At 36.7% G+C, this 12,543-nt stretch overlaps 1 protein-coding gene across 2 annotated transcripts in view; it reads right to left on the bottom strand.

The window, feature by feature from the left end:
* The window catches only part of LOC126823770 (rac guanine nucleotide exchange factor JJ), a 72,168-nt gene that overhangs the window by 29,046 nt on the left and 30,579 nt on the right, over nt 1-12,543 (bottom strand). For both annotated transcript variants that reach the window (XM_050552740.2, XM_050552739.2), the window contains exon 2: nt 7,702-7,838. The gene's annotated coding sequence lies outside the window, so the exon portion shown is untranslated. The remainder of the gene's footprint in view (nt 1-7,701; nt 7,839-12,543) is intronic.

Below are 12,543 nucleotides of genomic sequence, written 5' to 3' on the forward strand. Positions count from 1 at the left end.
ATCCGAACGACTAGACAGCTGTCCCTGTCAGGCCCTCCGTCCTGCACCACTGACAAGGGAAACCCACTCCGTCAGCAAATAAGAAACTATACAGGACAAGAAGATCAATTTATGCATTATAGTGTCTTGTTCTATCCGATTACTAATTGCTGCTAAAAGGTTAATACCCGGATTTGGACAACTAAATATGCTAAGTTCGGGTTTAGTTTTATTCTTTCATAAAGAGATATAAGGAAACCATCGTATAGAATTTCAGAATTATTGATTCAAAAGTGCTGTACAGAATTCTCGGCATTTTTTCGATTAGATAAATACCAATCAAGGAGTTTTTCTCCCACCTATTAACGCAATAAGAGGTCAAAGTATATTGACATTTACCTACTTGACATAACTTATTCTTTAATGATGTGTGGCATATATATATACTGACATTAGGGTTATGGGGTGAGCCGCGGTGGCTCAGTGAGTAAGGCGCTTGATCACAAACCAGGAGGTTCGGAGTTCAATCCGAGAAATTTCTCCGGAATTTTTTAACGTGGTTTCCGCTTGTCAGGACAGTGGCAAGGACAGCGTCTAGTCGTTCTGTTGGGACGAAAAACAGAGGCCCCGTGTATACTTTGGAATGCACGTAAAAGAACCGTTGACGGACTCGAATTCGATATAAGAGTAGGCCATAGTGCTGCTTTCCCGGTAAAATTATCCTCATAGCCTCATTACCCTTCATTAGCCCAGTTGGAGCAGAACAGTAGGGCGTTAAATCCCATTTTAGTATCATTTCATTAGGTAAATCAACTATTCTGTTTAGTACCCTTAATCCAATGTATACCTGTCAATCCAATGAGTAAGGATCTATATTATATAATTAGATAGGATAAAAACAACCTGGGCTATTCCAAGTTCCACTCAGCTGTGTGATACAGCTGTAAATGGACGACACCCATAAATTAGAGATCAGCACTGTTACACTGGGCTACAGATATAAAATGTAAGACGTATTATTGGTAAAAATAGTGATAAGGCCGGGTCGCACCTGGTTGGCCTTCATGAAAAGTCAATTTCGAGTACGAAACTATCAGACAGTAGAATCAAAATAAGTAAAAGTCATATTTACTTGCAATTTACCATTTTAAGACGTATCACTATTTGACATTTAGATAGATTATATCGATACGAGTTGACATTAAAATGACATTTCTTCTACAAGACGTAATTAAAATACGCAATATTGTGTCACAACAGGTAATTTCATAACATTCAGCGACAATCATTATTTGAAATCAATATCGAGATATTTGTGATGATATAATTATTGACTTGGATTTCAGAAGCCACAACCACAGGGTTGTAATAAAATAATCAGTAGGTAACGATCATTACGACCGTCATCATTTTGTTCATATTTGGGAGTTAAACAGAATAGCTTCTCTGGGAAAAATGTCATTTGGGTCTGTGGTATCACGTGTTCCAGGAAAATCAAGAAAACAAACTGCCATCTCGCAAACCATGAAGAATATGAGAGAGAGAGAGAGAGAGAGAGAGAGAGAGAGAGAGAGAGTTTTAGTCCACTCGACACAAACCATGTCATTTCGGGACTAACATATGGTTCAATTTTATTTCAATAATTGGCTTGTGCAAGTAGGGTCTTTAGCAGTGGGATGAAACCGGAGGACTCGGAGAAAACCCACGAGGTTGAACAGGCCACCCTGCTCCTTGTTACGTACAAACGGGGAATCGAAACCACATCTGTCGACTGAATGACACACATTATGATACAACGTGCACGAGCTAAGCATTCGGCCTTCCACCCCCCGGAAAAATCAAGAATTCACCCACCTAACCAACTGCCATCTCGCGACCATGAAGAATATGTGAGACAGTAAATAATGATATATCATACATCAAACAAATATAACAATGTAAATATTGATACATGATGTTATGTGTTTTCATTGGAGCTGTAAAAAACGGTCAGTTGCGAGCACTTGACCTAACTGCGACAAAGATTGGTCAGTATAAAGCTTTCATAATGGTCTGCAAATAAAATTGCCCATGCTAAGTGTTTTTCTCTGATTGGCATCTGGAAGAATAAATATTTCCCAGCCATACAGTTCAACATTTTTAAAATAAAAATTATTAGGATTAGCATAAGAGATACATCCATTGATTAGCTGGTATATGTATAAGGAATTAATAAGGAACCAATCAGATTTGCTAAATCAGTGTGCTATGAGGGAAATTTTGTCCGGGAAGCGGTACTACGGCCTGTTCTTATATAGAATTGCAACTGCCAAGGGATCTTTAACGTGCACGCCAATTTGAACAGGGGACCTCGGTTTCTCGTCCCACCCGGACGACTATACGTTGTCCCGTGTTAGACCTCTGTTCTATGTCACTAAAAAGCCGGAAAAACCCGGAAAAACCCGGAAAAACCCGATGAACATTCTTTTCTGGCTAAAGCAGGGATCGAACAGAGATCATGAAGCGAGGGAACGTCTTACTCACTGAGCCACCGTGCCCCCGCCCCTCCCAAATAAAACATAACGTTTCGAAAAAAATTTTAATCGAATAGAGCCATATGCCCTTTAATGTTTTTCTTTCTTCACATACGTCATTTTAATTGCCGAGTAATTACAAAAGCTGTTAAGATAGCAATATCCTCATTCTAAGTTAGGGAGGATAAATTTTGTGGTGGTCTTAATCCTGTCAGCATCCTAGCAACGTAAGTATAAACCGGTATGCAAACCACGTAAGAATTTAACTTATCTGAAACCACACCAACATATTTTATCATTTTGTTTTCACAATCATCGCATATAGCATACCTTTTTGTATATTCACGTATTAAATTTGTAAAGGCTTTAGTAGTTTTTAGATCATTATCTGTTGAGTAGGTATAAAACGAAAGTAGCACGTCTAGGAGCAAAAAAACATTATTTACAAAGTACATAGGTCGGTGTTATCTACATCCTTGTTGAAACTCATATACATATAACTTTATCATATATTCAACGTCATGCTTCCCGGTAATTAAGGAGATATTAAAGGTTTTTTTTCTCTAAATTAAAGTACTAATAAATGATAACACATTATCCTAGATTTGAATTCGGAAAATGATTAATTGGAGGACGACGTTTATCACCCCTTGTGCCAGAAGATACGAAGTTTATCTCGAAGTAAAGTGAAGTGGGACCTAATTTTGTACCAGGAAAAGAATAGATAAATATGTTAATTTAAAGGGAATGTGCAGTCAAACAATCCTTGCTGTATTTTTGTTGTTTATGTAAAACATTAATTAAACAATTCCGGGAAGACAACACAATAACATTGACAAAGATGTTTCTAGTTCTGAGGCCTTGTCAACGGTATATAAAACTAGTTTTGAGATAAAAAAGGGGTGCTCTATTTTGAGTACAATATTTCATCTGTTGTAATTTTGTAATTTATTCAAGGTTTTTAGTGCATCAAAGTAAAAATTCAAAGAATGTTCTAAAGTCCAAATGGCTTCTCGTACAATCCAATATATCAACCCACACACTCGACATAACAGTGCAGACAATAGAATAAATATTGTTATATTATTTTAATAAACTTGACATGGAAAGTATTTAAATAAAAATGGAGTCCAAAAATCACGATTTGGCACACAAGCTATTGGTTTATTTCTAGTTACTATGACCTAGTTGTTTATTATATATTTGATGCATATTTACCAATTGGACAATCCTCTATCTGTTGACAATGACTGGCATATGACAACCAATCAATCACAGAAATATACTATCATGATTTAACACTGAATTTGATGGAACTTTGATTTTTATTTTACACGAAATCCCAATATTTCAATTTTTGTTTTAAACAATATTTATTCACAGAAATTGGATTGGAGAACAGAGAGATGCCTATAGACTCCCTTTCCATATTTCAATATCTGTCTTCCGAGAAATTAATCACTTTAATTACAACGTCAGGGATAACAAAGTAAACAGATAAGATGGCGTTTAGTAATTGCATCAATTACATTCATAAGAAGAAGTAATTGTAATATAATCACAAAAATAAGAAATTAACCGTAATCTGGGTATAAAAAATAGAAAGTACTTGTAATTAAATCTTACAATGTGACTTATCTCATTTCATCATAAATTGTATTTGTAATTGTATTTGTAATTGTATTGGAATCGGGATCGTAAATATAAAGACAAGGAGTAGGGTCGCCTGTTCAACCTCGTGGGTTTTCTCCGGGTCCTCCGGTTTCTTCCCACTGCTAAAGACCCCTATGCGCAAGGAAATTATTGAAATAAAATTAAACCATATGTTAGTCCCGAAATGACCTAGTTTGTGTCGAGTGGACGTTAAACCCCATTTCTCTCTCTCTCTCGTAAATATAAAATTGTAATATTATGAGTTTATTGTAAACTACTCGAAAGTAATTGCATTTTTTAATCGTAAAATATAGCAAGTTATTTTGAGTAAAAGGTAAATATAGAAAGTAATTTTGAGTAAATCGTAAAATATAGAAAGTAATTTTGAGTAAATCGTACGAAAGTAATTGTAATACTGTATATTCGATAACATTTAAATCAACAGTTAATCTGCAAAATTGTGTCCTCGGTGTACTGCTATAAGCGACGTACATACTCTAGGCGCAAAACTAACAGCAACTAAATGGTTATCGACATACTAAACTTATGTTGTTTGTCTACAATTAGCTCCACTAGACAATGGACACTATGTTAATTGATCGACATTTTAATTCCTAAATCGACGTTCTTACTCGAAAACACTTCGAGAATATTGAGCAGTATTTATTTCTGCTTCCATTTATTAAAATCAAAAATGGTGATTTAGTCTTTGTGTGTATGAGAGATGAGAAGAATCCCATTACAGAAAATAGTAACGGCAATTTTTGGGAAATGGCGGCCACTCAGGGCAGGGATCTATTCTCTGTGTCCAGCTTTTAAGAAGTAATCGGTGGTCTGAATCCACAACTGACAAGTGAGTCGTGTTTTAGATATGAATAGTAAATAAAATGGGGTGTAATATTTGACGATGCATCAATCATAAAACAGGTCTTTATCCGGGAGGAACCTGTTCTAGCATAGTAAAAGTTGTATATGGCCCAACATGGTTGTTTTTCCTGTAGTAAATGTTCCAACATGTCACAATAAAAACGTCATCTCATCCATTATAGTCAACCAATCAACATTCTTTACCCATCACCATGTTTGTTTACAATTAAAGAACCCATCGTTGTCATGTGGACTTAGTTTTTAAAATAATTACAAACTTTTCCTGCAGAATTTATGTGGACATTAAAACCCACCCCTGTCATTGCCGTCGTTAACTACAAGACGTAGGAAATGAAATGGGTTGTAATATCCTATTGTTCTGCACCAGCTGCGATAATGAAGTCGGTCTTTGAGCTAACTTTTGCCTGTCCTTCTCTTATTACCAATTCCAAATGTCAAGGATTCTTTTACGTGCATGCCAACGTACACACGAGAACTCTTGTATTAGTCCCATACGGAAGACTTGACACTCTGTCTTGCCTAACCCTTCGTCCTGCACCACTGACAAGGGGAAAATACGCTGAAAAAACGCGAGGAACTTCAATAACTATCGGCAGTAAATTCCTGCATAATATATGAGATCCCTAAAAAGTTAGATTTTATGGAGCAAGATGTGACCAAATAAGTCTTCTTTTTTTTTAAATATGGCATATCTTTACACAATAAAATACATGTACATCATAAATATTCTCCCTCGTACAAAATACGGACGTGGTTTCCCGTTGTTGGCGTCACTGCTCACCACAAATTGTTTTTGTTAAACATTTTGGTTTTAAAGGGAGACTAAACCAAACAGGTAGTTGAGTTTTTTTCTTCAATGATGGACTCACATCTCGGGTGAAGACAGGTCAAGTTACAGGTAGACCCTATGACACCTGAGGATCCCGGTGTAAGCAGTTCGTGTTTAATACAATGCATCACGCTTACTAACCGCCATTGTTACTTTAGTTACTGTATCAAATATGAGCAATAATAAAATATTTAACAGTAACAGATTATATAAATGGCACGTTATCTAATTGTACACATTCTTAAATTTCTTTTTTGTTAAATGAAATCTAGGGCGACTGACTCACTGTTTAATAAATCATGCGATGCTGAATCATGTCAGATAGTTTTATGAAAGATATCTTTAACAGAGAAAAATCCAAATAGTTCCGTTCTTAGGGCGATAGGAGCCACGATGGCTTAGTAGGTAAGACGCTGGCTCGCTAGTCTGGAGGTCGCGGGTTCGATCTCTGCATTGTCAGTGGTGCAGGACAGATGACCTGACAATGATATACGAAAAACCGAGGTCACATGTACAAATTGTCGTGCACGTAAAAGATCCCTTTGCAGTGTTGGAATTCGATATAAGAGCAGGCCATAGTGGTCAAAATTTTCCCCATACCCCACGGTATGGCGTATGCCCGTCTTCATTAGCTCAGTCAGAGCAGAAAAGTGGGACGTTAAATATTTCCTAGGACGATGTTAAATATTTAGATTCTATACGACATGTTCTTCACTATAAATGCGATTTAAAAGATATTCAAAACGTGTATATAATAAACACTTTCAAGTGGTCATTGTATGTGCTCTTTTAATGTGGTGTTAGAGACCACACACGCTCACGCAATTGAAATACTTTTATTATTAAAGAAAACGTTCTGGTCTAAACATTATTCAAATTCATCACTCACGTTATGGCTATTTAAAGTTCATATTGACTTCACACAGCAATCTTTATGTAAAATGGTCTATTACGTAAAGGCAAGACCACTTCAGGAAGTTATTAAACGCTGTACTCACTCACAATAGTTAAAACAGTATATTATTTCAATTGTACATGTGATTAAAAAAAATGGTCCCATCGTAAATTCACAATTGTGAAGTTTATAAACGCGCCAAGTTATGGCCATTTAAAATGTATATTAGTTTCTTTTGATTTCACAACACGATATCCATATGACATATAGTCTATTTCGTACAAAGCAAACCATTCTGCTTTAAAGTTTTCAAACGCTCGCGTGTAATTAAAAAACCAAACCATCTTCTTGGGGTTTTTTAAACGCTCGGGTTTTACTTAATTACAAAACCAAACCATTCTGCTTGACGGTTTTTATACGCTCGGGTGTACTTAATTACAAAACCAAACCATTCTGCTTGAAGGTTTTTATACGCTCGGGTGTACATAATTACATCGTCACAATAGTTAAAAAAAGAACATACTTTTGATTTTTACTATATGCATGGCACTAACTTGAAGACCCTGGGTTCGATTCCGGTGCTGGACGTGAATTTTCTACGGGTTTTTCCAGCCAGGATTCCCCTTGTCAATGGTGGCGGACTGCAAGCCTACCAAGAACAAGAGGGCGTCTAGTTGTTTGGATGGGACGAAAACACGAGACCCGGTCATGTACTCGTTGGGGTGCACTTAAATGAACCCTTGACAGTTGGATTTCGGTGAACAATAGGTCGACACAATCCTCCTCATAGATCTACAATACTACATGGTATATGCCCGTCTACATTATCCTTGTTGGTGCAGAAAGTAATACGCGAAACCCTATTTCATTACATTTTGAAAAAACCCATTTCTTTTGATATATGTGGGAACTGTTTGAAAGGTATATATAGATAAGAAACTTACCACACAATGCAATGTAATGTTATATTCCGCTATATCTGTAACTATATTTACATTTACAGTATCATTTTCAGGTTAAACACAACAATCAGGGTAACTTGAGTTCCCTTTCTTTATAAAAACGTCAACCCCCAAATCACCTAAAAATAAAAAATACAACGTACAATAATAATGACATGAACAATGTCTAGGAAAGGCATTGAGTTTAACGCCTCATGTGCAATGATATGAAGGAGACTGTTGCCCATAAAGTGGCGTTTTTGTTTACTCTTGATCGTATCCCGGGTCGGAATAAGCTGGCATGGGGACACTGTATGAAAATGTCCTTTGGGCCCATGAGTGAAAAGGGGACATAATCCGATGCATGCCCAATGGATACTTTACCTATGGCATTTATTTATGGTACAATATTGTTTTTTTTTAAATTAATTTGAGGGCTCTTTGAATGGAGGAGGCCTCTGGCTACAGTCCAGTCAGCCCTCCCCTTAATACGGCCCTGATCGTATCCCAACTACTAGGGGTCCTTTTTACAAGCCCTCCAACGAGTACACGGTTGGATCTCTTTTTCTCTCCCTCAAGACCGACTATGTAGCGTTTATTAGCCCCCACAGGCGCTACAATTGACTCGTGCGTCGACCATGGATTCAGCAAAAAATATATTAGCTTTGTAGAAGGACACGATAGGGCAAGGGCTGACAACACGTTTATTAGTTTGGTAGAAGGACACACGAGGGTAATGACCGACATCAAATATATCGTCTTGGTAGAAGGACACGATAGGGCAATGGCTGGCAGAAAATATACATTAGTTTTGTAGAAGGACACGATATGAAGGACAACAAATATATTAACTTGGTAGACGGACACGATATGGAGGACGAAAAATATATTAGCTTGGTAGAAGGACACGATAGGGCAATGACCGACAGCAAATATATCAGAAAGTCAGCCCTGCTTGGGTTTTTTTATAAACTAGAATCACTGTTCAGGAACGAAAGGTGAATTATGACTGCATAATGTGTTAGCTATATTCAGTTCATTATCCACTACTTTTTTAAAGAAAAAAAACGAACAAAAACACCTGAATATTTCAGATATTCTTTCATAAACATAATGTTATCTTTAGATAGCTTTCTAAAAACGTTGTACTTGTAAAAGTGAACTTTTATTTTTATGGAAGTTTTATTTTCTAAAAAAACCCAGCAATATTATATCTTTATATATGTTTTTAAAAAGGATAGTCGACATAAATTCAATCGTGGTTAGAATTTTACAACGCCCAACATGACAGACTATTACCAAACAGGTCATAAAATTAGACTCTCTTGACTTTTTGTATAACATTTATAGTTTCAATCAAGTTTGATCAATACACAGACCCTATTTCGTTTCGTTTTTTTATAGTTTAAATTTCCGTTTTACTTGCCTATACCCGGTAGTGAAGGCCGTCGAAATTATAACAAACGAAACGAAACAGGATCTGTGTTGTAATGAGACTTGATTGAAACTATTAACGTCATACAAAAGGACAGGGGAGTCTATTTTTATGACCTGTTTGGCAATGGTCATGTTGAGCGCTATATTTTAATCAGATTTAGTTCCAAGAATCTCTACTATGGGGAGTAGGGCATTTTGAGTACAGTAAGTAGTAGGGCAAAAGTGATGCAATACCGATGAGGTGATGAGAAAATCACGCACGTTTGGTTCTAACTGAGAGATGAAATGAAATGGGGTTTAACGTCCTACTTTTCTGCACCAATGGGTCTAATGAGAGATGGAATGTACCATATTTATACAGGTAAACATCACAGGCAATCACATCCCCGCAATTCTAAGATATGCCGAAACCTAATAATGTCTCGTATCCGAGGTGGGTGGGGGTGGAGTAACCTCTCGCCCCCCCCCCCCCTATGCCCTAATGCTTCAAATTCGTGACAAAAATGCCCTAATGGGGAAATGATATAGTAGTGTACTATTGAGATTGTTGAAGCCCCAGTGTGTAAGGAACTGGTTCACTAACCAGCTGGTTCCTGGATTCGATCCGGAGGTTGGTGCAGGACGCATGACCCAGCAACGAAGAGTGTCTAGTCGTTCGGATGATACTTAAAGGGGGGCATTAAACCCTATTTCATTTCATATTAATTTTAAGCTGCGCCACCACTTACAATGAATTATAAAAGTGCGGACTACCTAGAGAGAGTATGTTAAAAGAGCTTTCACTTACCCTCGTTTCGTTCTGATTCAGTTAGGACAATGAGAGAATAATGGTATACGAGATATCGCTGGAGGATATTTATATTTTCTCAGAAAATAATCTAACCAAAACCACTTTACAAATATATATTAAAATCCTTTTTTATTGGGGTGGTGACCCACTTGGCAGCCAACGAGTTAAAAAAAAATTGAGGTACAGTATCATTTGATAGTGTGATTATGCAGCGTGACTTATCCCTAATGCTAGATCCCTACTGTCGTGTGATGCGTTACCATAGGATTGTCCCTATTGAGCCCACGATCTGCTACGTGCAGATACGTTTCGATACGATTGCTACGACTGAGCTCAATATATGACAAGACCTGATAGAATCACCACGATTACTGCACGATTCAAACCACGATTTCAAGTGTATAGCACCAATCAGGATAGTGTGAACCTAGCTTAATATGATAAACGTACGCTTCAACACCTTCCTTGGTACATCACAGTTGGTGCTCATTGACGCTTACATGAAAGGTCCACATTTATTGTGAACTTGGTGTGTCTCGGCAGGGGGTAGCATGTCTTCATTTGCAATTCGCTGCTTCTCCTTCCCATGACATGTCAACGTACGCAGCTCGCTTAATTGAAAGACAATTTTCGATTGGTGAACAAACGTTTTAACCACCAATCAGTATCCCCGTAACAAAGAAGAGCTTTACGTATGTTTATACATATATAAAGTAGGTGTGATTAAATAGAAAATAGAAAAATATACATGAAATGAGGTATTTGATTGGCCAGTAGATTTACAGACAAATTATTTAGACACCAAAACATAACAAAGCACTGTGTGTTTGCGATATTACTTCGGTGGAAGCGGACTTTAAATAAAGCTATTTCACACACTCAAAGCATTGATACAGCAGTGTAACATTGATACAGCAAGTAGCATTGATACGGCAATGTAGCATTGATACGGCAATGTAGCATTGATACGGCAGCTTAGCATTGCTACAGCAATGTAGCATTGATACGACAGGGTAACATTGATACAGCAGTATAGCATTGATACAGCAGTGTAACATTGATACGACAGGGTAACATTGATACAGCAGTATAACATAGATACAGCAGTATAGCATTGATACAACAGGGTAACATCGATACACCAGTGTAGCATTGATACAGCAGTATGTATTTGTTTATGATATTTTTTACAACCAGGTAACATGACAATTTAAAACCATATTGTCATAATCTGTAAAACCCAGATTAACTACGGGATTTAAAATCACAAATTAAATGGGATTAAAATGAAATAGGAAATCTATATTTTTAATTGTATAATCATGAGACAAAAGCTGATTAAATAGCATTTTTTACCCCCTTGTTTCATATATCACGTGTTCTTGAATAATTAAGTACATCATGTCGTATACACGATACCTATTATACCAATCGTCTCAAACGAAACGAAATTTGATTAAGAAATAAAAATGAAATGAAATGAGGATTAACGTCCTACTTTTCTGCACCGATTGGGCTAATGAAAACGGGTATACGCCATACAGTCGGTTATTGGGGACATTTTGCCCGCATAGTGACACTACGACCTACTCTTATATCGAATTCCAGCTGGGCGTAACGTCCCCACCACCCACAATAGTCAAATTTGTCGGATCACGAACTAAAAACTAAAACAAAACCGTGAAATTAACTAAATAGATTAGACATGACAGTCCTGAAACTAATACACAACAAAATAATGTATACATGAAATGGGGTTTAACGTCCTACTTTTCTGCACTGACTGAAACTAATGTATAAATCAATACCAATGTGAATAGACCACAGGGAATGTCTGAATCCTATAATATTCACACTTACTTTAATATTCATGAATAAAATATATTATTTCAATCGAATGATCTCTCCCCACCCTTCTTTCAATGTCTTTAAATTCCCCAAAGTCTGTGTAGCGTGAATTAAAGATCTCCATAAAACATTTACTTTTACTTAAGCAGAATTCGCCTACACAGGGTCAAAAGTCAACTGATTTATTTAAAAGCTTTACACAAAAGCACATCAAGTCATTTCGACCTGATAACATATTCATTGAGTTATAAAAATCAAACATAAAGATCTCTATCTATATGCTTATAGGCACAGACACTAATATTAAAACTGTTGTTCACCAACAGAACAAACAAATACACCGATCAAGTACAAAAGATAAAACATTAGATAATTGTATACAGGCTTCCAGTTTGGAATCAGTCAGAGACACTGATAACCTACGACTGAAATGGTATCAGCTGTAAGTATACTCTGCCTCGTGCCCAACAAGGAAATATCGGCACCAGTCGAAAGATGATGAATGTGTGATGTTCAGCGTTTCTACATTACTTATTACGTCATTTCTCAGCAGAAGAGTCACGGAAAAACCGCAATCGACCAACACTTCCTTTAAATGTATACTAAGAAACGCAAATTTCTGAAAGCTATAGACAATATTCACTTATCTAGACGTCAATAACAATATGGCTAAATACTTTTATCAATAATATCAGTTGATCTTAAATAAATGTCGGGAAAAACCTCCAGGGGGGTGCGATTTAGACAACTAGATTAAAGTAAAACATCGC

This window comes from Patella vulgata, chromosome 6 (genome assembly GCF_932274485.2).
Source record: "Patella vulgata chromosome 6, xgPatVulg1.2, whole genome shotgun sequence".
In the NCBI taxonomy this organism is placed as follows: domain Eukaryota; kingdom Metazoa; phylum Mollusca; class Gastropoda; family Patellidae; genus Patella; species Patella vulgata.